We start from the raw sequence: 22,656 nt of genomic DNA, 5'->3' as shown, positions 1-22,656 counted from the left end.
ACTTTAATGCCCGGATCCCCGTCTGGAAAACAATGGTGCTTAGCTATAATTGATTCCTCAGGCGAAGAGAGATAATAACAGTGGCTGTGTTTGTGTTAGTGAAGACTGGACCATTTGGCCCTGGGTGAAGCAGTGCACAGAGAGCAATATTCACCCATGATGCAGCATTCTGCTCACTCACCTACCCAGTCAGTCTCAACACCCACGCACTAAACACCGACAGGGGAAACAAACGTTCCATTCCTTTCCCACAAACCCTTTCATATTTGCTGTATCAATTCCACTACAAACCCTCTCTCCTATTTACTGTTCTCTCTCATTCCACTCCCTCCGTTCCTCCTCCTCATCTGTTCCCTGTATATCCTCTAATCCTTCATTCTCCTTCTTTCCCCCTTCCATTACTCCTTTTCTTTCCACCATTCCACCCCACCTCCTCTTCCCTTCCTCTCATCTCCCCATCCTCCCACCACAGTCACCTCTGTGAGTGTATCCTTGGTGACAGCAGGCTATGGTAGCAGACAGAGTACATCTCACCAGGGGACTGTTTAATCCATCAGGATCTCAGTGTTAATCACTCTATCACAGGGCTCTGGGCTGAGACTGGGCTGGGTTGGGCTGAGACTGGGCTGGGCTGAGACTGGGTTGAGACTGTGCTGGGCTAAGACTGGGCTGAGACTGGGCTGGGTTGAGACTGGGCTGAGACTGGGCTGGGTTGAGACTGGGCTGAGACTGGGCTGGGTTGGGCTGAGACTGGGATGGGCTGAGACTGGTCTGAGACTGGTCTGAGACTGGGCTGAGACTGGTCTGAAACTTTACTGGGTTGAGACTGGGCTGAGACTGGGCTGGGTTGGGCTGAGACTGGGATGGGCTGAGACTGTGCTGGACTGAGACTGGGCTGAGACTGGGCTGAAACTGGGCTGGGTTGAGACTGGGCTGGGTTGAGACTGGGCTGGGCTGAGACTGGGCTGAGACTGGGCTGGGATGAGGCTGGGCTGGGATGAGACTGGGCTGGGTTGAGACTGGGTGGGCTGAGACTGGGCTGAGACTGGGTTGAGACTGTACTGGGTTGAGACTGTACTGGGTTGAGACTGGGCTGAGTTGAGACTGGGCTGAGACTGGGCTGGGTTCAGACTGGGCTGGGCTGCGACAGGGCTTAAACTGGGCTGGGTTGAGACTGGGCTGAGATTGTGCGGGGTTGAGACTGGGTTGAGATTGGGCTGGGTTGAGATTGGGCTGGGCTGGCACTGGGCTGGGTTGAGACTGGGTTGAGATTGGTCTGGGTTGAGACTGGGCTGGGCTGACACTGGGCTGGGTTGAGACTGGGCTGAGACTGGGTGGTGCTGGACTGAGATCAATGTAGCCTTGACATGACCCCCCCTCCCCCGTGATCCGAGACTGATAGGGTTTCACACAGGTAAGCGTCAGTGGCAAGGCCTTTCTCCGTCTGGAGTGGCACTGGAATGCCAGGCCCTGGTCACAGCTGCTCTCCCCCGCCTCGGGAGGAATTGCTTCCATTTGCCCTGTCAGTTTGGCCGGCGGAGGATTTTCTCATTTGTCAGAGAGCGGGGGCGCTCCTTTGCCTCTCAGAGCTAATCTGGGGTCGCTGGCAGGAGGAGGGAATCACTCTCTCTCTCTCTCTCTCTCTCTCTCTCTCTCTCTCTCTCTCTCTCTCTCTCTCTCTCTCTCTCTCTCTCTCTCTCTCTCTCTCTCTCTCTCTCTCTCTCTCTCTCTCTCTCTCTCTCTCTCTCTACAGTACATGGACTGTGTGTGGGTGTGTGAGTGTGTGTTTGTCTTGCTCTCTCTCTCGCTCTCTCTCTCTCTCTCGCTCTCTCTCTCTCTCTCTCTCTCTCTCTCTCTCTCTCTCTCTCTCTCTCTCTCTCTCTCTCTCTCTCTCTCTCTCTCTCTCTCTCTCTCTCTCTCTCTCTACAGTACATGGACTGTGTGTGGGTGTGTGAGTGTGTGTTTGTCTTGCTCTCTCTCTCGCTCTCTCTCTCTCTCTCGCTCTCTCTCTCTCTCACTCTCCCTCTCTCTCTCTCTCTCTCTCTCTCTCTCTCTCTCTCTCTCTCTACAGTACATGGACTGTGTGTGGGTGTGTGAGTGTGTGTTTGTCTTGCTCTCTCTCTCGCTCTCTCTCTCTCTCTCGCTCTCTCTCTCTCTCTCTCCCTCTCCCTCTCTCTCTCTCTCTCTCTCTCTCTCTCTCTCTCTCTCTCTCTCTCTCTCTCTCTCTCTCTCTCTCTCTCTCTCTCTCTCTCTCTCTCTCTCTCTCTCAATTCAATTCAATTCAATTCAATTGACTTTATTGACATGGCAAGTTATTATTACTTACATTGTCAAAGTATACATATCGAAAAATTTAAATAAAATATATATGTATATATATACACAAAATATATATATATTTATATATAAATAAATGGTGGGATTAACAGCAATAATAATAGTAGTAGTGGACATGGGATTACCATTAATAACAGCTACAACAACAATATTAATCAGAACAACAATACATTAAAGCAACAGTAGTAGACCAGTGTCAACATGACTGAGAAGACACATGACCTGGTACGAAAGACAAAACAAAACTAAGCTAAATGGGAAATATTATCAACATTACTTTTCATTTTTCACTGGCTGTCCCTCAGGCTGTGGCAGGAGGACACATATTTGGCTGCCAAAACTGCACATTTTGGCTTTTCACCCAATAAATATTTGAATTTTTCTTCATCTTTTATAGTTTCAAATTCTTTGTATTGAATTATAATTTTGGGAAAGAAATATGCTCTTAGGTCTGAGTATTTGTCACAGTGTAGTAGGAAATGCACTTCTGTCTCTACCTCTCCCCTGGAGCAGAGTGAGCACAGCCTGTCCTCCCTGGGCAGCCAGGTTTGTCTGTGACGACCGGTCTCTATAGCCAGACTGTGCTCACTGAGTCTGTACCTAGTCAATGTTTTCCTCAGTTTTCTATCAGTCACAGTGGTCAGATAGTCTGCCACCATGTACTGTCTGTTTAGAGCCAAATAGCATTGAAGTTTACTTTGATTTTTTGTGGTGTCTTTCCAATAGGTTAGATATTTTTCTTTTTGTTTTGTGATAATTTGGTTGGGCCAGATTTTCTGAGGGCTGTCCCGAGGCTCTATGGGGTTGGTTTGGGTTGGTGAACTGAGCCTCAGAACCAGCTGGCTGAGGGGACTCTTCTCTGGTTTCATCTCTTGACATTGTAGAGCTGTGTGATGGAATGTTTTAGGGTCACTTGTTTTTAGATGGTTGTAAAATTTGATGGCTCTTTTTTCTATTCGAATGAGGAGGGGATATTGGCCCAATTCTGCCCTACATGCGTTATTTGGAGTTTTTCTTTGTACTTGCAATACAGTCTTGCAAAACTCTGCATGCAATACTTCAATTGGATGTTTGTCCCATTTAGTAAATTCATTATTAGACAGCGGACCCCATACTTCACTGCCATATAGAGCAATTGGTTCTATAACTGATTGAAAAATTTTGAGCCAGATTCTAATTGGAATTTCAATTTTGATGTTCCTTTTAATGGCATAGAATGCTCTTCTTGCTTTGTCTCTCAGCTCATTCACAGCCATGTGAAAGCTACCTGTGTTGCTGATATTTAGTCCTAGATATGTGTAGTTTTTGGTGTGTTCTAATAGAACTGTGTCCAAATAGAATTTATATTTGTCATCCTTATTTCCGGACCTTTTTTGGAATATCATTATATTTGTTTTTTTTTAGGTTAACGGTCAGAGCCCAAGTCTGACAGAACCTGTGAAGATGATCTAGGTGTTGCTGTAACCCCTCTTTAGTGGGAGACAGCAGCACCAGGTCATCTGCGTACAGCAGACACTTGATTTCAGTGTTGTGTAGGGTGATACCAGGTGCTGCCGATTCTTCTAATGTTTTTGCCAATTCATTAATGTAGATGTTAAATAATGTTGGACTTATTGGGCAGCCCTGTTTCACTCCCCGCCCCTGAGAGAAGAAGTCTGTTTGCTTGTTGCCAATTTTAACCGCACATTTGTTTTTAGTGTACATTGATTTAATAAAATCATATGTTTTCCCTCCAATACCACTTTCTATTAGTTTATAAAAAATACCTTCGTGCCAAATTGAATCAAATGCTTTCTTGAAATCTACAAAACACGAGTAGATTTTGCCTTTGTTTTGGTTAACTTGTTTATCAATTAGAGTGTGGAGGGTGTAAATGTGGTCTGTTGTACGATAATTTTTTAGAAATCCAATCTGGCTTCTGCTCAGGACGTTGTGTTCGTCAAGGAAATGATGTAGTCTGCTATTTATAATACTGCAGAGAATTTTCCCCAAGTTGCTGTTAACGCATATTCCTCTGTAATTATTTGGGTCAAATTTGTCTCCATTTTTATAGATTGGTGTGATCAATCCCTGGTTCCAAATATCGGGGAAAATACCTGCAGTGAGGATAATGTTGAAGAGTTTGAGTATAGCCAATTTGAATTTGTGGTCTGTATATTTGATCATTTCATTTAAAATCCCATCAGCACCACAGGCCTTTTTGGGTTGGAGATTGCATATTTTTTCCAATAATTCTTCTTCTGTAATTTGGGTATCCACAGGATTCTGATAGTCTTTGACTGCTAATTCAAGGATTTGTAATTTATCTTGTATATCTTTTTGTTCTGGGCTCTTTGTTATATTGCTGTAGAGGTTTGCAAAGTGATTTCTCCACATATCCCCATTTTGGATAGCCAACTCCTCATGATGAGGTTTGTTTAATTTATTCCAATTCTCCCAGAAGTGGTTTGATTCTATGGATTCCTCAATTCCATCCAGCTGATTTCTAATGTGCTGTTCCTTTTTTGTTCTTAGGGTGCGTTTGTATTGCTTCAGTGTTTCCCCATATTGAAGGCGTATATTTTTGTTGTCTGGTTCTCTGTGTTTTTGATTAGATATATTTCTCAATGACTTTCTTAGATTTTTGCAATCATTATCAAACCATTTTTCATTATCTGTTATTTTTGGTTTGCTCTTATGCTTCTTTAGATTAGCCAAGGAGGCTAATTTGTCAAATATAAAGTTTATGTTCCTAACGGCCAAATTTACACCTTCATTGCTGAAGGAGAATGTTAAGGCTAAAAAGTTGTCCAGGAGAGATTGTATTTTTTGGCTACTAATTGCTTTTTGGTAGATGTCTGTACTGTTTGCACTCCATCTATAGGCTTGTTTAGTACCATGTAATTTATTGGGCCATGATGCTTCATGGTTGGGTTCTGCTCTTCTCAGATACACTGTGATTTTACTGTGGTCTGAGAGAGGTGTTAGTGGGCTGACTGTGAAGGCTCTGAGAGACTCTGGGTTTAGGTCGGTGAGGAAGTAGTCTACAGTGCTGCTGCCAAGGGATGAGCTGTAGGTGTACCTACCAAAAGAGTCTCCTCTCAGCCTGCCATTGACTATGTACAGACCCAGTGTTCGACAGAGCCTCAGGAGCTGTAATCCATTTTTGTTTTTCACTTTGTCATAGTTGTTTCTGTGGGGGTATGTGGGGAGGGAAAGGTTATTGCTTCCTGGTAGGTGTTTATCCCCATGACTGTTAATAGTGTCTTGTTCTTCTGCTATTCTAGCATTCAGGTCTCCACAGACCAGTACGTTGCCTTGGGCCTGAAAGTGACTAATCTCTCCCTCTAGAATGGAGAAGCTCTCTTCGTTGAAGTAGGGTGACTCTGAGGGGGGAATGTATGTGGCACAGAGGAAGACATCTCTCTCTCTCTCTCTCTCTCTCTCTCTCTCTCTCTCTCTCTCTCTCTCTCTCTCTCTCTCTCTCTCTCTCTCTCTCTCTCTCTCTCTCTCTCTCTCTCTCTCTACAGTACATGGACTGTGTGTGGGTGTGTGAGTGTGTGTTTGTCTTGCTCTCTCTCTCGCTCTCTCTCTCTCTCTCGCTCTCTATCTCTCTCACTCTCTCTCTCTCTCTCTCTCTCTCTCTCTCTCTCTCTCTCTCTCTCTCTCTCTCTCTCTCTCTCTCTCTCTCTCTACAGTACATGGACTGTGTGTGGGTGTGTGAGTGTGTGTTTGTCTTGCTCTCTCTCTCGCTCTCTCTCTCTCTCTCGCTCTCTCTCTCTCTCACTCTCCCTCTCTCTCTCTCTCTCTCTCTCTCTCTCTCTCTCTCTCTCGCTCGCTCTCTCTCTCTCTCGCTCTCTCTCTCTCTCTCTCTCTCTCTCTCTCTCTCTCTCTCACTCTCTCTCTCTCTCTCTCTCTCTCTCTCTCTCTCTCTCTCTCTCTCTCTCTCTCTCTCTCTCTCTCTCTCTCTCTCTCTCTACAGTACATGGACTGTGTGTGGGTGTGTGAGTGTGTGTTTGTCTTGCTCTCTCTCTCTCTCTCTCTCTCTCTCTCTCTCTCTCTGAGAAGATCTCCCTCTTCGTTCAGCAGAGAAAATTAGAGGAGACGCGAGGACTGAGAGAGAAAACCTGGGTGTGTGAGTGTGTGTTTGTCTTGCTCTCTCTCTCTCTCCCTCTCTCTCTCTCTCTCAATTCAATTCAATTCAATTCAATTTGCTTTATTGGCATGACGTAACAATGTACATATTGCCAAAGCTTGTTTACAATGTAAAAATGAGAATCAAAATTGTCAACGGGACAACAGTAACAACAATAACCAAGGGTCAAAATAACCATACATTCAACAATAACAATAAACATACAGTAAAGGACATGTGCAGGTTGATTGGTTTGTCAGACACTGTCCCTCAACTTATGGCAGGCAGCAATGTAGTGCGCTGCCAACCCACAGCTCTCTGCGTCCTCCCCCAACAGGACGGGTAGCCTATCCTCATCAGAGAGGTCTTTGAAACCTTGAATAAGAGTTTCAAATTTGGGGAAATGACACTCTCTAATTGTTTTATATTTTTGACATTTTGTCAGGAAATGCAGCTCCGTCTCAGGTTCTGCTATTGTGCAGTGGTTGCACAGCCTTTCCTCTACAGGGAGCCAGGTTTTCCTCTGTCTACCCTTCTCAATGGCAAGGCTGTGCTCACTGAGCCTGTACTTTGTCAAGGTTTTTCTAAAGTTTTGATCAGTAACCATGGTCAAATATTTAGCCACGGTGTACTGTCGATTTAGGGCCAGATAGCACTGCATTTTGCTCTGTGCTTGTGCTTGTGTTTCCCAATAAGCAATATAGTTTTGTTTTGACTGTGTTGTAATTTGGTTTATCCTGATTGATTGGATGTTCTGGTCCTGAGGCTTCAGTGTGTTAGTAGAACAGGTTTGTGAACTCAGCCCCAGGACCAGCTGGATGAGGGGACTCTTTTCTTTGTTCAGCTCTTGGTATTGCAGGGCTTGGTAATGATATGAGAGGGGGTCACTGTATTTTAGATGTTTCCAAAACTTAATTGCTCTTTTTTGAGTTTTTATTATTAGTGGATATTTGCCTAATTCTGCCCTGCATGCATTGTTTGTAGTTTTCCTCTGGACATGTAGGAGAATCTTACAGAACTCTGCATGCAGGGTTTCAATGGGATGTTTGTCCCATTTGATGAAATCTTGTTTTGCAAGTGGACCCCACACCTCGCTGCCATAAAGTGCAATTGGTTCAATGACATATTCAATTAGTTTTAGCCAAATTTTAATAGGTATTTCAATTTGAATTTGCTTTTTAATTGCGTAGAATGCCCTGCGTGCTTTCTCTCTCAGTTCATTCACTGCTTCATTAAGGTGTCCAGTTGAGCTTATTTTTAAACCTAAGTAATTGTAGTGTGTGCAGTGCTCTATATATTTTGTACCAATTGAGAACTTTGGTCTAATTCCCTGAGATCTGGATCTTCTCTGGAAAATCATTATTTTAGTCTTTTTGGGGTTTACTGCCAGGGCCCAGGTCTGGCAGTACTGCTCTAGCAGGTCCAGGCTCTGCTGTAGGCCATGTGCTGTGAGTGACAGCAGGCATAGGTCATCGGCGAAGAGTAGGCATTTAACCTCTGAATTATGGAGACTAACACCAGGGGCTGAGGATTTTTCTAGAATAGTGGCCAATTCGTTGATGTAAATATTGAAGAGTGCTGGGCTCAGATTACAACCCTGACGAAGGCCCCGCCCCTGGTTAAAGAATTCTGTTATTTTCTTGCCAATTTTAATGCTGCACGTATTGCCAGTATACATTGATTTAATTATGTCATATGTTTTACCCCCTACACCACTTTCAATAACTTTGTAGAACAGTCCTGTGTGCCAAATAGAATCAAATGCTTTTTGGAAGTCGATAAAGCAAGCGTATATTTTGGTATTATTTTGGTGGACATGTTTATCTATCAGGGTGTGTAGGGTGTAAATATGATCGGTCGTGCGATGTTTTGGTATAAATCCAATTTGGCTTTTACTCAAGACATTGTGCTTATTAAGGAAGTTTAGAACTCTTACATTTATAATACTACAGAAAACCTTCCCCAGGTTACTGTTCACACAAATGCCTCTGTAATTGTTAGGGTCAAATTTGTCTCCGTTTTTAAAGATTGGGGTTATGAGTCCTTGATTCCAGATGTCAGGGAAATAACCTACACTCAGGATCAAATTAAACAGTTTTAATATAGCCAACTGAAATTTTGCACTAGTGAGTTTGAGCATCTCATTTAGGATGCCATCAGGTCCGCATGCCTTTTTAAATTTGAGAGCCTGAAGTTTCTTATAGAGCTCCTGGTCAGTAATTGGGGAGTCCAGTGGATTTTGATTGTCCTTTATAGCTCTTTCTAATCCATTCAACTTCTCATGAATTTGGCGTTGTTCTGCGTTTGTGTCAATTTGAACAGTGTTGTAGAGTGTTTTAAAATGGGTTGTCCAAATGTCACCATTTTGTATCGCTAATTCCTCCTGTTTAGATTTTTTTATTTTTTTCCAATTTTGCCAGAAGTTGTTTGTGTTTATGGACTCCTCAATTAGCGTCAGCTGCTTTCTGTTGTACTGTGCTTTTTTGGTTCTGAGTGTACGTTTATAGAGTTTTAAAGTCTCACAGTAATGAAGGCGTAATTCTGTTATGCTGGTGAATGAGGACCCAATAGCGACGTAATAGTAACAGAGTCTTTATTCCAGTATTAAACAAATAATGATTCTCCTGGATATTATCAATGGTCAATCCAAAACAGGAACTGAAATCCTCTCGTCAATAGAGAGGAACGACTGGAGACGCGACCACAGACTGCAGGTCGCTTAAGGAAGGCACTGGCCGTAGCTGACATAGACACCTGCTCACACGCAGCATCTGAAGAAGGCAAAGAACACGACAGGGCGGAACAAGGACACAGGAACAGCAAACATCAAACAAGAATCCGACCAGGACAGAAGCGGAAAACAGAGGGAGAAATAGGGACTCTAATCAGAGGGCAAAATAGGGGACAGGTGTGAAAGAGTAAATGAGGTCGTTAGGAGAATGAGAAACAGCTGGGAGCAGGAACGGAACGATAGAGAGAGAGAGCGGGAGAGGGAGAGAGGGAGGAGGAGAGAGAGAGAGAGAAAGAGGGAAAGAACCTAATAAGACCAGCAGAGGGAAGCACAGGGACAAGACATGAAGATCAAAGACAAAACATGACAGTACCCCCCCACTCACCGAGCGCCTCCTGGCGCACTCGAGGAGGAACCCTGGCGGCAACGAAGGAAATCATCAATCAACGAACGGTCCAGCACGTCCCGAGATGGAACCCAACTCCTCTCCTCAGGACCGTAACCCTCCCAATCCACTAAGTACTGGTGACCACGTCCCCGAGAACGCATGTCCATGATCTTCCGTACCTTGTAAATAGGAGCGCCCTCGACAAGGACGGGGGGGGGGGAGGGAAGACGAACGGGGGCGCGAAGAAAAGGCTTGACACAAGAGACATGGAAGACAGGGTGGACGCGACGAAGATGTCGCGGAAGAAACAGTCGCACAGCGACAGGATTGACGACCTGAGAGACACGGAACGGACCAATGAACCGCGGAGTCAACTTGCGAGAAGCTGTCGTAAGGGGAAGGTTACGAGTGGAAAGCCACACTTTCTGACCGCGACAATACCTAGGACTCCTAATCCTACGTTTATTGGCGGCTCTCACAGTCTGCGCCCTGTAACGGCAAAGTGCAGACCTGACCCTCCTCCAGGTGCGCTCACAACGTTGGACAAAAGCCTGAGCGGAGGGAACGCTGGACTCGGCGAGCTGGGACGAGAACAGAGGAGGCTGGTACCCAAGACTACTCTGAAACGGAGATAGCCCGGTAGCAGACGAAGGAAGCGAGTTGTGAGCGTACTCAGCCCAGGGGAGCTGTTCTGCCCAAGACGCAGGGTTTCGAAACGAAAGGCTGCGTAATATGCGACCAATCGACTGATTGGCCCTTTCTGCTTGACCGTTAGACTGGGGATGAAACCCGGAAGAGAGACTGACGGAAGCACCAATCAAACGACAGAACTCCCTCCAAAACTGTGACGTGAATTGCGGACCTCTGTCTGAAACGGCGTCTAACGGGAGGCCATGAATTCTGAACACATTCTCAATGATGATTTGTGCCGTCTCCTTAGCGGAAGGAAGCTTAGCGAGGGGAATGAAGTGTGCCGCCTTAGAGAACCTATCGATAACCGTAAGAATCACAGTCTTCCCCGCAGACGAAGGCAGACCGGTAATAAAGTCTAAGGCGATGTGAGACCATGGTCGAGAAGGAATGGGAAGCGGTCTGAGACGACCGGCAGGAGGAGAGTTACCTGACTTAGTCTGCGCGCAGTCCGAACAAGCAGCCACGAAACGACGCGTGTCCCGCTCCTGAGTAGGCCACCAAAACCGCTGGCGAATAGAAGCAAGCGTACCCCGAACGCCGGGGTGGCCAGCTAACTTGGCAGAGTGAGCCCACTGAAGAACAGCCAGACGAGTAGAGACAGGAGCGAACAGAAGGTTACTAGGACAAGCGCGCGGCGACGCAGTGTGAGTGAGTGCTTGCTTTACCTGTCTCTCAATTCCCCAGACAGTCAACCCGACAACACGCCCTTCAGGGAGAATCCCCTCGGGGTCGGTAGAAGCCACAGAAGAACTAAAGAGACGGGATAAGGCATCAGGCTTGGTGTTCTTATTTCCCGGGCGATAGGAAATCACGAACTCGAAACGAGCGAAAAACAACGCCCAACGAGCTTGACGTGCATTAAGTCGTTTGGCCGAACGGATGTACTCAAGGTTCTTATGGTCAGTCCAAACGACAAAAGGGACGGTCGCCCCCTCCAACCACTGTCGCCATTCGCCTATGGCTAAGCGGATGGCGAGCAGTTCGCGGTTACCCACATCATAGTTGCGCTCCGATGGCGACAGGCGATGAGAAAAGTAAGCGCAAGGATGGACCTTATCGTCAGAGTGGAAGCGCTGAGACAGAATGGCTCCCACGCCCACCTCCGAAGCGTCAACCTCGACAATGAATTGTTTAGTGACGTCAGGAGTAACAAGGATAGGGGCGGATGTAAAACGCTTCTTGAGGAGATCAAAAGCTCCCTGGGCGGAACCGGACCACTTAAAGCAAGTCTTGACAGAAGTCAGAGCTGTGAGAGGGACAGCCACTTGACCGAAATTACGAATGAAACGCCGATAGAAATTAGCGAAACCGAGAAAGCGCTGCAACTCGACACGTGACTTAGGGACGGGCCAATCGCTGACAGCCTGGACCTTAGCGGGATCCATCTGAATGCCTTCAGCGGAAATAACAGAACCGAGAAATGTGACAGAGGAGACATGAAAGGCGCACTTCTCAGCCTTCACGTAGAGACAATTCTCTAAAAGGCGCTGGAGTACACGTCGAACGTGCTGAACATGAATCTCGAGTGACGGTGAAAAAAATCAGGATATCGTCAAGGTAAACGAAAACAAAAATGTTCAGCATGTCTCTCAGTACATCATTAACTAGTGCCTGAAAGACAGCTGGAGCATTAGCGAGACCGAACGGCAGAACCCGGTATTCAAAATGCCCTAACGGAGTGTTAAACGCCGTTTTCCACTCGTCCCCCTCTCTGATGCGTACGAGATGGTAAGCGTTACGAAGGTCCAACTTAGTAAAGCACCTGGCTCCCTGCAAAATCTCGAAGGCTGACGACATAAGGGGAAGCGGATAACGATTCTTAACCGTTATGTCATTCAGCCCTCGATAATCCACGCAGGGGCGCAGAGTACCGTCCTTCTTCTTAACAAAGAAAAATCCCGCTCCGGCGGGAGAGGAAGAAGGCACCACGGTACCGGCGTCGAGAGAAACAGACAGATAATCCTCGAGAGCCTTACGTTCGGGAGCCGACAGAGAGTATAGTCTACCCCGAGGGGGAGTGGTCCCCGGAAGGAGATCGATACAACAATCATACGACCGGTGAGGAGGAAGGGAGCTGGCTCTGGACCGACTGAAGACCGTGCGCAGATCATGATATTCCTCCGGCACTCCTGTCAAATCACCAGGTTCCTCCTGAGTAGAGGGGACAGAAGACACAGGAGGGATAGCAGACATTAAACACTTCACATGACAAGAAACGTTCCAGGATAGGATAGAATTACTAGACCAATTAATAGAAGGATTATGACATACTAGCCAGGGATGACCCAAAACAACAGGTGTAAAAGGTGAACGAAAAATCAAAAAGGAAATGGTCTCACTGTGGTTACCAGATACTGTGAGGGTTAAAGGTAGTGTCTCACATCTGATACTGGGGAGAAGACTACCATCTAAGGCGAACATGGGCGTGGGCTTCCCTAACTGTCTGAGAGGAATGTCATGTTTCCGAGCCCATGCTTCGTCCATAAAACAACCCTCAGCCCCAGAGTCTATCAAGGCACTGCAGGAAGCAGCCGAACCGGTCCAGCGTAGATGGACCGACAAGGTAGTACAGGATCTTGATGGAGAGACCTGAGTAGTAGCGCTCACCAGTAGCCCTCCGCTTACTGATGAGCTCTGGCTTTTACTGGACATGACATGACAAAATGTCCAGCAGAACCGCAATAGAGGCAAAGGCGGTTGGTGATTCTCCGTTCCCTCTCCTTAGTCGAGATGCGAATACCTCCCAGCTGCATGGGCTCAGTCTCTGAGCCGGTGGGAGGAGATGGTTGAGATGCGGAGAGGGGAAACACCGTTAACGTGAGCTCTCTTCCACGAGCTCGGTGACGAAGATCTACCCGTCGTTCTATGCGGATGGCGAGTGCAATCAAAGAGTCCACGCTGGAAGGAACCTCCCGGGAGAGAATCTCATCCTTAACCTCAGCGTGGAGTCCCTCCAGAAAACGAGCGAGCAACGCCGGCTCGTTCCAGTCACTGGATGCAGCAAGAGTGCGAAACTCTATAGAGTAATCCGTTATGGATCGATCACCTTGACATAGGGAAGCCAGGGCCCTGGAAGCCTCCTTCCCAAAAACTGAACGATCAAAAACCCGTATCATCTCCTCTTTAAAGTTCTGATAATCGTTAGAACACTCAGCCCTTGCCTCCCAGATAGCTGTGCCCCACTCCCGAGCCCGACCAGTAAGGAGTGATATGACGTAAGCGATCCGAGCTCTCTCACTAGAGTACGTGTTGGGCTGGAGAGAGAACACAATATCACACTGGGTGAGAAAAGAGCGACACTCAGTGGGCTGCCCAGAGTAACATGGTGGGTTATTAACCCTAGGTTCCGGAGACTCGGAAGACCAGGAAGTAGCTGGTGGCACAAGACGAAGACTCTGAAACTGTCCAGAGAGATCGGAGACCTGAGCGGCCAGGGTCTCAACGGCATGACGAGCAGCAAACAATTCCTGCTCGTGTCTGCCGAGCATTGCTCCCTGGAACCCGACGGCAGTGTTGAGAGAATCCATAGTCGCTGGGTCCATCTTGGTCGGATTCTTCTGTTATGCTGGTGAATGAGGACCCAAAAGCGACGTAATAGTAACAGAGTCTTTATTCCAGTATTAAACAAATAATGATTCTCCTGGATATTATCAATGGTCAATCCAAAACAGGAACTGAAATCCTCTCGTCAATAGAGAGGAACGACTGGAGACGCGACCACAGACTGCAGGTCGCTTAAGGAAGGCACTGGCCGTAGCTGACATAGACACCTGCTCACACGCAGCATCTGAAGAAGGCAAAGAACACGACAGGGCGGAACAAGGACACAGGAACAGCAAACATCAAACAAGAATCCGACCAGGACAGAAGCGGAAAACAGAGGGAGAAATAGGGACTCTAATCAGAGGGCAAAATAGGGGACAGGTGTGAAAGAGTAAATGAGGTCGTTAGGAGAATGAGAAACAGCTGGGAGCAGGAACGGAACGATAGAGAGAGAGAGCGGGAGAGGGAGAGAGGGAGGAGGAGAGAGAGAGAGAGAAAGAGGGAAAGAACCTAATAAGACCAGCAGAGGGAAGCACAGGGACAAGACATGAAGATCAAAGACAAAACATGACAAATTCACCATTATTTGGGTCTCTGTGCTTTTGGTTGGATAGTTTTTCCTTATAATTTTACAATCTGCATCAAACCAGTTGTCATCTGTGATCTTTTTTGTTTTGTTTTTTATCAATTTCAATTGTGCTTCTTTTGCCGTTTGCCTGAATATATAGTTGATGTTTTGTACTGCTAAATTGATGCCTTCTTTACTGTGAGTGAATGTGGTATCCAGAAAGTTATCTAAGAGTGTTTGGATATTTTGGTTCCAGGTTGCTTTCTGGTATTCTTCTGTGCTGTTTTGGGCCCATCTGTATGAATGTCTGATGTTGTACAGCTTACTGGGCTGTGAATGTGTGGTTGTTTCCATGTCTGTTCTTTTGAGGAACAATGTAATTTGGCTGTGATCAGACAGAGGTGTTAGTGGCTTGACAGTGAATGAGCTGAGAGAGAAGGGGTCAATGTCTGTGATCATATAGTCTACTGTACTGTGGCCAAGAGGTGAGCAGTAGGTGAATCTCCCCAAAGAGTCCCCCCGTAACCTACCATTGACAAAGTACAGACCCAGGCTTCTACAGAGCTGCAACAGATCCCTTCCGTTTTTGTTGACGGTGCTGTCACTGTTGTTTCTATTGGGGAGATTAAGACAGTTAGAAACATTATGGCCTGTAATAAAGCTGTCCCCTCGTGTGCTCGTTAGATCAGGTAGTGTTCCTGTGCGCGCATTTGTGTCACCACAGATGAGCACATTTCCCTGGGCCTGGAAATGGCACGTCTCTTCCTCAAGGGTGGGGAAGATCTCCTCTGAGTAATATGGGGATTCTGAGGGGGGGATATAAATTGCGCAAAGGAACACATCTTTTTCTGTCAGTACAAGTTCTTTTTTCAGTTTTAACCAAATGTGATATTTGCCAATTTTGAGGGGATCAATTAGATGTTGTAGGTCGGATTTGTACCAAATGATCAGTCCTCCAGAGTCTCTGCCTCTATTGACAGAGCTGTGTTTTTGTGACGGCACAATTACCTCTCTGTAACCTGTGGGACAGTCAGTGACAATGTCAGCCTTACACCATGTCTCCTGCAGAATGATGACGTCAACATCTTTAAGATTTTTGTTGAACTCCAGTGCTAAACTCTTCAGTCCAAAGGTTGATGAGTTTAGGCCCTGAATGTTCCACATGCTAACTGACAGTGATTTCATGTTCCAAAAGAAAGAATAGCAGTCAGAAATACAGTAACTAACTATTAAGTTGTTAAGAGCGAGATAAACAGGATAACAGCCAACATTTTTTCTGTTATATAAACATTCCTATTCATTGAACAAGTACATTTTAGTACAATAGGTGTGTGTGTGTGTGTGTGTGTGTGTGTGTGTGTGTGTGTGTGTGTGTGTGTGTACATGCGTCCGTGTGTGTTTAGTGCAGTTTAGTGCAGATGTATTGGAGGAGCTGTTTAATCTCACTCAATCCCACAGGGTTCTCCTGTCCTCTGACAACCTCTGCGTAGCTGCGCTGGTCCTGCTGTTGGGCCCTGTGGAGTGGAGGGGGGCCAGGTCTGGGCCGTGGGGCTTCCTCTCTGGTCTGGTAGGGGTGGTGGTCTGGTGCGGGGTAGTAGGCTGGGCCCGGTCCGGTCTGGCTAAGCCGATGGAAGTGGTGATGGTCTGGTGGTGGGTGGGGCCTGTGGGGTGCGCTGGGTCTGGTGTGGCGTTGAAGGGGCCTGGGGCTCCTTGTTGGTGCAGTGGTCTGGTAGGGGTCTCTGGGTGGTCCTCTGTCCAGTGCGGCATGGGGTGTTTGTCTACCAAGTGCCACGTCCTTTAGAGACTTGACAAGACTTGAGTTAGAGACTTGACTTGACGTCCTTTAGAGACTTCTCTCTCTCTCTCTCTCTCTCTCTCTCTCTCTCTCTCTCTCTCTCTCTCTCTACAGTACATGGACTGTGTGTGGGTGTGTGAGTGTGTGTTTGTCTTGCTCTCTCTCTCTCTCTCTCTCTCTCTCTCTCTCTCTCTCTCTCTCTCTCTCTCTCTCTCTCTCTCTCTCTCTCTCTCTCTCTCTCTCTCTCTCTCTCTCTCTCTCTCTCAACTGACTGATACAGCCTTTCAGTTGCCAGGGTCTCTTTAATCTCCCTCTTCGTTCAGCAGAGAAAATTAGAGGAGACGCGAGGACTGAGAGAGAAAACCTCAGGGTCTGAGCATTAACCTCACATGGACATGGTCATGGTGTGTTCATAACAGCACAACAACATACTTCACCTATCAGTATTACATGCTGGCTGAGAGGGAGACAGGCAGACCATTTTCACTTTTATTCATAAAACATGGATATGGACTCCAGTTTGAACAACAGAAATGTAATTGGACATGGTTCTGAAAATGACCTTCTGCTGAAACAAACACAACGCTGAAATATAATACCCAAACATGATTTGTTCCTCATTCACAAATAACTTTTCATGCATGAGTGGTGCTTGGTATCTGTTTGTTTATGGGAAAATAAATACCATGATTCAATAGTATTTAAAATGCCTCTAATGGGATAATAAGAGTATCAAAACACCCTTGTTTAAATTTATCTAAGCATATTCAGCTATATGTATTCCATGAGTTTAAGGTTTCCTTTACTTTCCTTTACTGTGGTATAGCAAAGTAAATAGCCCACAACAGCTTCAATAACACCGGTGCTAGGACATTTGAATGGTGAGGGAACAGTGCAGTGTAATTAGTGTGCCGTCACAAGTGTGCTTTGAGCCAGACGAAGCTAGCTGGGCTGCAGCCCAGAGACTGATCCTATCATTAGAGCCGAGCCTGCCTTCCTTCCTTTGAGCTGAAAACACAGATACTCTCAAAAGTGAGCGCACACACTGAGTGCAAACATACATTATCACGTGCTTGTTTGTTTTATCATATTAAGTGTAGATTATATTTTGTGAGGTGAAATAGTGACCAAAGGTGCGGAGCATAATGAAATGCATCAGTGTTATTTACAACTTTGCTATCGCTTGAAACATTTTAAAAATATATTTCCAGCCAATCGCATTCGATCAAATCAACCCATTTGCTGTACCTAAGAACTACTGATTTGAAATCTAAGCTTAGAGTAAACAAACTTACCACGTGGTATTTGTAGTCTTTATGCATCCTTGTTTAAATCATTTTTAATAGGATGGACTTTGTTGTTTTTGTTGTCCCCTTTGGACCCAGCTTTGTCCTTGTTGTCCCCTTTGGACCCAGCTTTTTCCTTGTTGTCCCCTTTGGACCCAGCTTTTTCCTTGTTGTCCCCTTTGGACCCAGCTTTGTCCTTGTTGTCCCCTTTGGACCCAGCTTTTTCCTTGTTGTCCCCTTTGGACCCAGCTTTTTCCTTGTTGTCCCCTTTGGACCCAGCTTTTTCCTTGTTGTCCCCTTTGGACCCAGCTTTGTCCTTATTGTCCCCTTTGGACAAAGCTTGTCATTATTGTCCCCTTTGGACCCAGCTTTGTCCTTATTGTCCCCTTTGGACCCAGCTTTGTCCTTATTGTCCCCTTTGGACCCAGCTTTGTCCTTGTTGTCCCCTTTGGACCCAGCTTTGTCCTTATTGTCCACTTTGGACCCAGCTTTGTCCTTGTTGTCCCCTTTGGACCCAGCTTTGTCCTTATTGTCCCCTTTGGACAAAACTTGTCCTTATTGTCCCCTTTGGACCCAGCTTTGTCCTTATTGTCCCCTTTGGACAAAGCTTGTCATTATTGTCCCCTTTGGACCCAGCTTTGTCCTTATTGTCCCCTTTGGACCCAGCTTTGTCCTTATTGTCCCCTTTGGACCCAGCTTTGTCCTTGTTGTCCCCTTTGGACCCAGCTTTGTCCTTATTGTCCCCTTTGGACCCAGCTTTGTCCTTATTGTCCCCTTTGGACCCAGCTTTGTCCTTATTGTTCACTTTGGACCCAGCTTTGTCCTTGTTGTCCCCTTTGGACCCAGCTTTGTCCTTATTGTCCCCTTTGGACAAAGCTTGTCCTTATTGTCCCCTTTGGACCCAGCTTTGTCCTTATTGTCCACTTTGGACCCAGCTTTGTCCTTGTTGTCCCCTTTGGACCCAGCTTTGTCCTTATTGTCCCCTTTGGACAAAGCTTGTCCTTATTGTCCCCTTTGGACCCAGCTTTGTCCTTATTGTTCACTTTGGACCCAGCTTTGTCCTTGTTGTCCCCTTTGGACCCAGCTTTGTCCTTATTGTCCCCTTTGGACAAAGCTTGTCCTTATTGTCCCCTTTGGACCCAGCTTTGTCCTTATTGTCCACTTTGGATCCAGCTTTGTCCTTATTGTCCCCTTTGGACCCAGCTTTGTGAGACTCAGTGGACCTGACTCAGAGTCTGTAAGTGAATCTGAAATGACAAGACTGTCACTAAGAAACACTAGAACAGATTCAGGTCACCCTAAAAACCACTACATGCAAGCAACCATGGAAATGATGTTATCAACATTAGAATGGGGTCAAAATGAACAACCATCGCCTGGTAGTAGCACCCTCTGCAACTTAATAGCAACTCAGTGGTAGCCTAGTTGTTCGGAAGCAATAGTAAATAGTTACTTTATTGCTATGCTTGGTGATAGGGTATTTTTATGGTATTTTTAAAGAATCCCTTGTGACTGTACCCGAAAGGCCTTTGAGTCTCTCCTTGGCTATGCTGTTTATCTGGGTTTAAGCTCAAGGAAGCGCTTCAGGACTCTCTGGTAGCACAGGGAGTAGAGCCGGCAGGGGGTCAGCGTTGTCACGTTGGCTTGCCCTTCGACGTCACCAGGCACAGCTCTGAAAGGTTAGAGGTCAGGACAGGGGCTCCCGAGTGGCGCAGTGTTCTAAGGCACTACATCTCAGTGCTCGAGGTGTCACTACAGACACCCTGGTTTGATTCCAGGCTGTATCACAACTGGCTGTGATTGGGAGTCCCTTAGGGAAGCGTACAATTGGCCCAGCGTCGTCCGGGTTTGGCTGATGTAGGCCGTCATTGTAAATAAGAATATGTTCTTAATTGACTTGACTAGTTAAATCAAAAAATAAGAATCATAATTAAAGGATCAAAGGACAGGGAAGAAAATAACAGCTATTTTTAAATCAGTATAAGGAAAATGAGAAGCCTCTGAGTGGAAAGCCCTACTTAAAAATAATAATAATACAAACCGTTGCAAAACTCATTACAGGAGATAGCATTTGAGTGATGGTGGTAACTTTTTAAAAGAAGTATTATGTGACAACCTTCATGTATTCCCAAGTTGAATTATTTTTTAATATTGACTTTTCTTATTAAGCAGCGTAATTGGAAAGCCAGTGCAGTAGCAATCATTTCAGCCTTCGCTGATCAATGAATATAAAAATGGTTAATGAATGCTACAGTTTTTAATTGCTGTGTACCAGGATTCATAATTGTGGCACCATCCTCCTTGAAATGACATGATGACAAATACAAGTGTCATGTCAGCTCTTTCCCTTCTCATCAAATTCCTCCATCAAAGAACATCCATTTTGCAGAAGCCCTGAACACTAAAGCAAATTAAGCCTGCATTCATTTTCTACCTTCATTAATGCATCTGTTGCCAAGGTTACAATAATTTACAGAAACTGAAACAAACAAATTGATAGAACGAATCCATTTGCTGTGTAGAGAAGAAGTGGTTGGACTGAAAACACAGGTCAGCTACATATTCAAACCTAAATTATCCCAGTGGCTCTATAAATGTCTATCATAAGAGAAACCTTTTTAGTAATTATAATTTGATGTAATGATAACGTTCACAGCATGTTCATGTAAATGATTTTTGTAAGTGTGACTAAACATACTAAATGTATGTTAATAACCTTACTACTAATACTATCCACTGTTATCTAGCGTGTGATTTAATATTCCTTCTCTATCGATAGTAACAAAAGGAGAAACACAAGGAGAAGCTGTACAATGTGGTTATGTTCCTAGCCTCACCTCCTGTGGTGTGGTGCTATGGGAAACCTCTAGACACAATGACCCAGTTTGGCTGAGCGGTCATGGGCTGGTAATCAGCCTGCTGGCTATGTAAATACTAACATCACCTCACAGCCCATCACAGAATTTTATTCACGTAATGGAACTTTGGCGTATGAAATGTCACTTTTGAAGTGTATAAACAGTGTGTGGTTTTTCTTTGATCGCATGAAAATGAAAAGAAATACCCAAAGAAACGCAGCGAGGCTGGGGCTGGGAGGGAGAAGTGATGAGCTTTCAGACTGGCCTCTTTTGCATGCAAATCATATCAGAATTTCTCATTAGCATAAATGCATGAGCAACTCTAAATGCTTTTAATTTTCAATCTCACCAAGCAGAGTAGTAATTTGTCACTGTCAGGGTGAGAATCTAAAAGGGGAAAACCAAAGGGAGCCAAGGACTCCACACTAAATTGGAATCATAGAACATTTCTGATTTGCTAATTGACTGATGTGCAGTTCAATCGAGCTGCCTTGAAGATGTAAATAATTCTGTGTATATTTAAATATAGGAAGTGTGTGGTGGATATGCTGAAGCATAGTACAACACTGTTTCCTCCAGGACACGCTTTTCACTGATGTTTTCACATTCGGCTATGCAAAAATGTCCCTAACTCCCCTTATTAAATGGGTACACATTTTGTATTTTAGAAATCAAATGTTATTTCTTGCATGCTTCGTAAAACAACAGGTGTAGACTAACAGTGAAATGAGTACTTACTTACTGTTAGTACATAATCACACACAATCAACTGGAAATGTATCTATCTTCTTTCACAATTATTTTCCCATGAAAGCATGTTGAAGCCACAGCGTGCTGTACATGAGCAGCACAACTATATCATCTACACACCATTTTATCTTCTTTCATCTCATCAAGATCAGTCTAGTCTAAAGTACTAATCTAGGATACTAATGATCCATGTGCTTTACAAAACCAAACCGTTTTATAATCTTACTTCTTTTGGATTAGCAACCATTATTTTAGACTCTTGGTCCACATGCAGTGCCTTCAGAAAGTATTCATACCCCTTGACTTATTCAAAAAAAAATATCCTACAGCCTGAATGACAAAGTGAAAACATGTTTTTAGAAATGTCAGCAACTTTATTGAAAATGAAATACAGAAATATCTAATTTACATAAGTATTCACACTCCAGAATCAATTCTTTGTGGAAGAACCTTTGGCAGCGATTACAGCTGTGAGTCTTTCTGGGTAAGTCTCTAAGAGATTTCCACACCTGGATTGTCCAACAATTGCCCATTATTCTTTTCAAAGTGTATCAAGGTCTGTCAAATTGGTTGTTGATCATTGCTAGACAACCATTTACAGGTCTTGCCATAGATTTTCAAATATAATTAAGTCAAAAATGTAACTTGGCCACTCAGGAACATTCACTGTCTTCTTGGTAAGCAACAACTCCTGTGTAGATTTGGCCTTGTGTTTTGGGTTATTGTCCTGCTGAAAGGTGATTTCATCTGCCAGTGTCTGGTGGAAAGCAGACTAAACCAGGTTTTCCTCTATGATTTTGCATGTGCTTAGCTCCATTCCGTTTCTTTTTAATCCTGAAAAACTCCCCAGACCTTAACGATTACAAGCATACCCATAACATGATGCAGCCACCACTAAGCTTGAAAATATGGAGAGTGGTACTCAGTAATGTGTTGTATTGGATTTTCCCCAAACATAACACTTTGTATTCAGGACCCATCTACCAATAGGTGTCCTTCTTTGCGAGGCATTGGAAAATCTCCCTAATCTTTGTGGTTGAATCTGTGTTTGAAATTGTACACTGAAATTGTATGTGTGGGGTGCAGAGATGAGGTAGTCATTCAAAAATCATGTTAAACACTATTATTGCACTGAGAGTAAGTCCATACAACATATTATGTGACTTGTTAAGCAACTGTTTACTCCTGAACTTATTTAGGCTTGCCATAACAAAGGGGTTGAATACTTATTGACTCAAGACATTTCAGCTTTTCATTTTAAATGAATTTGTAAAAATTGCGAAAACATAATTCCACATTGACATTACGGGGTATTGTGTGCAAGCCAGTGACAAAAACTCTAATATGAATTCATTTTAAATTCAGGCTGTAACAAAACAAAATGTTGAGAAAAAAAATCACAGGTTGTGAATACTCTTTGAAGGCACTACATAAACCCCGACATTGATTAACCCTTGACAGTGGTACGGTGATGCTGTGTTGAAACAGTGGTTATATCCTCCAAAGAAGGCTCAATCAGACAATCTTTTTGTGAATTTGGAGGTCTCTACCTCCACGGCTCCACTGTTGATGAAGTACATGCAGTCTCCCATG

The sequence above is a fragment of the Salvelinus alpinus genome, chromosome 25 (assembly GCF_045679555.1).
Source record: "Salvelinus alpinus chromosome 25, SLU_Salpinus.1, whole genome shotgun sequence".
Taxonomy (NCBI): Eukaryota; Metazoa; Chordata; class Actinopteri; order Salmoniformes; family Salmonidae; genus Salvelinus; species Salvelinus alpinus.
The sequence above is the reverse complement of the archived record's forward strand: the minus strand, read 5'-3'. Positions refer to the sequence as shown.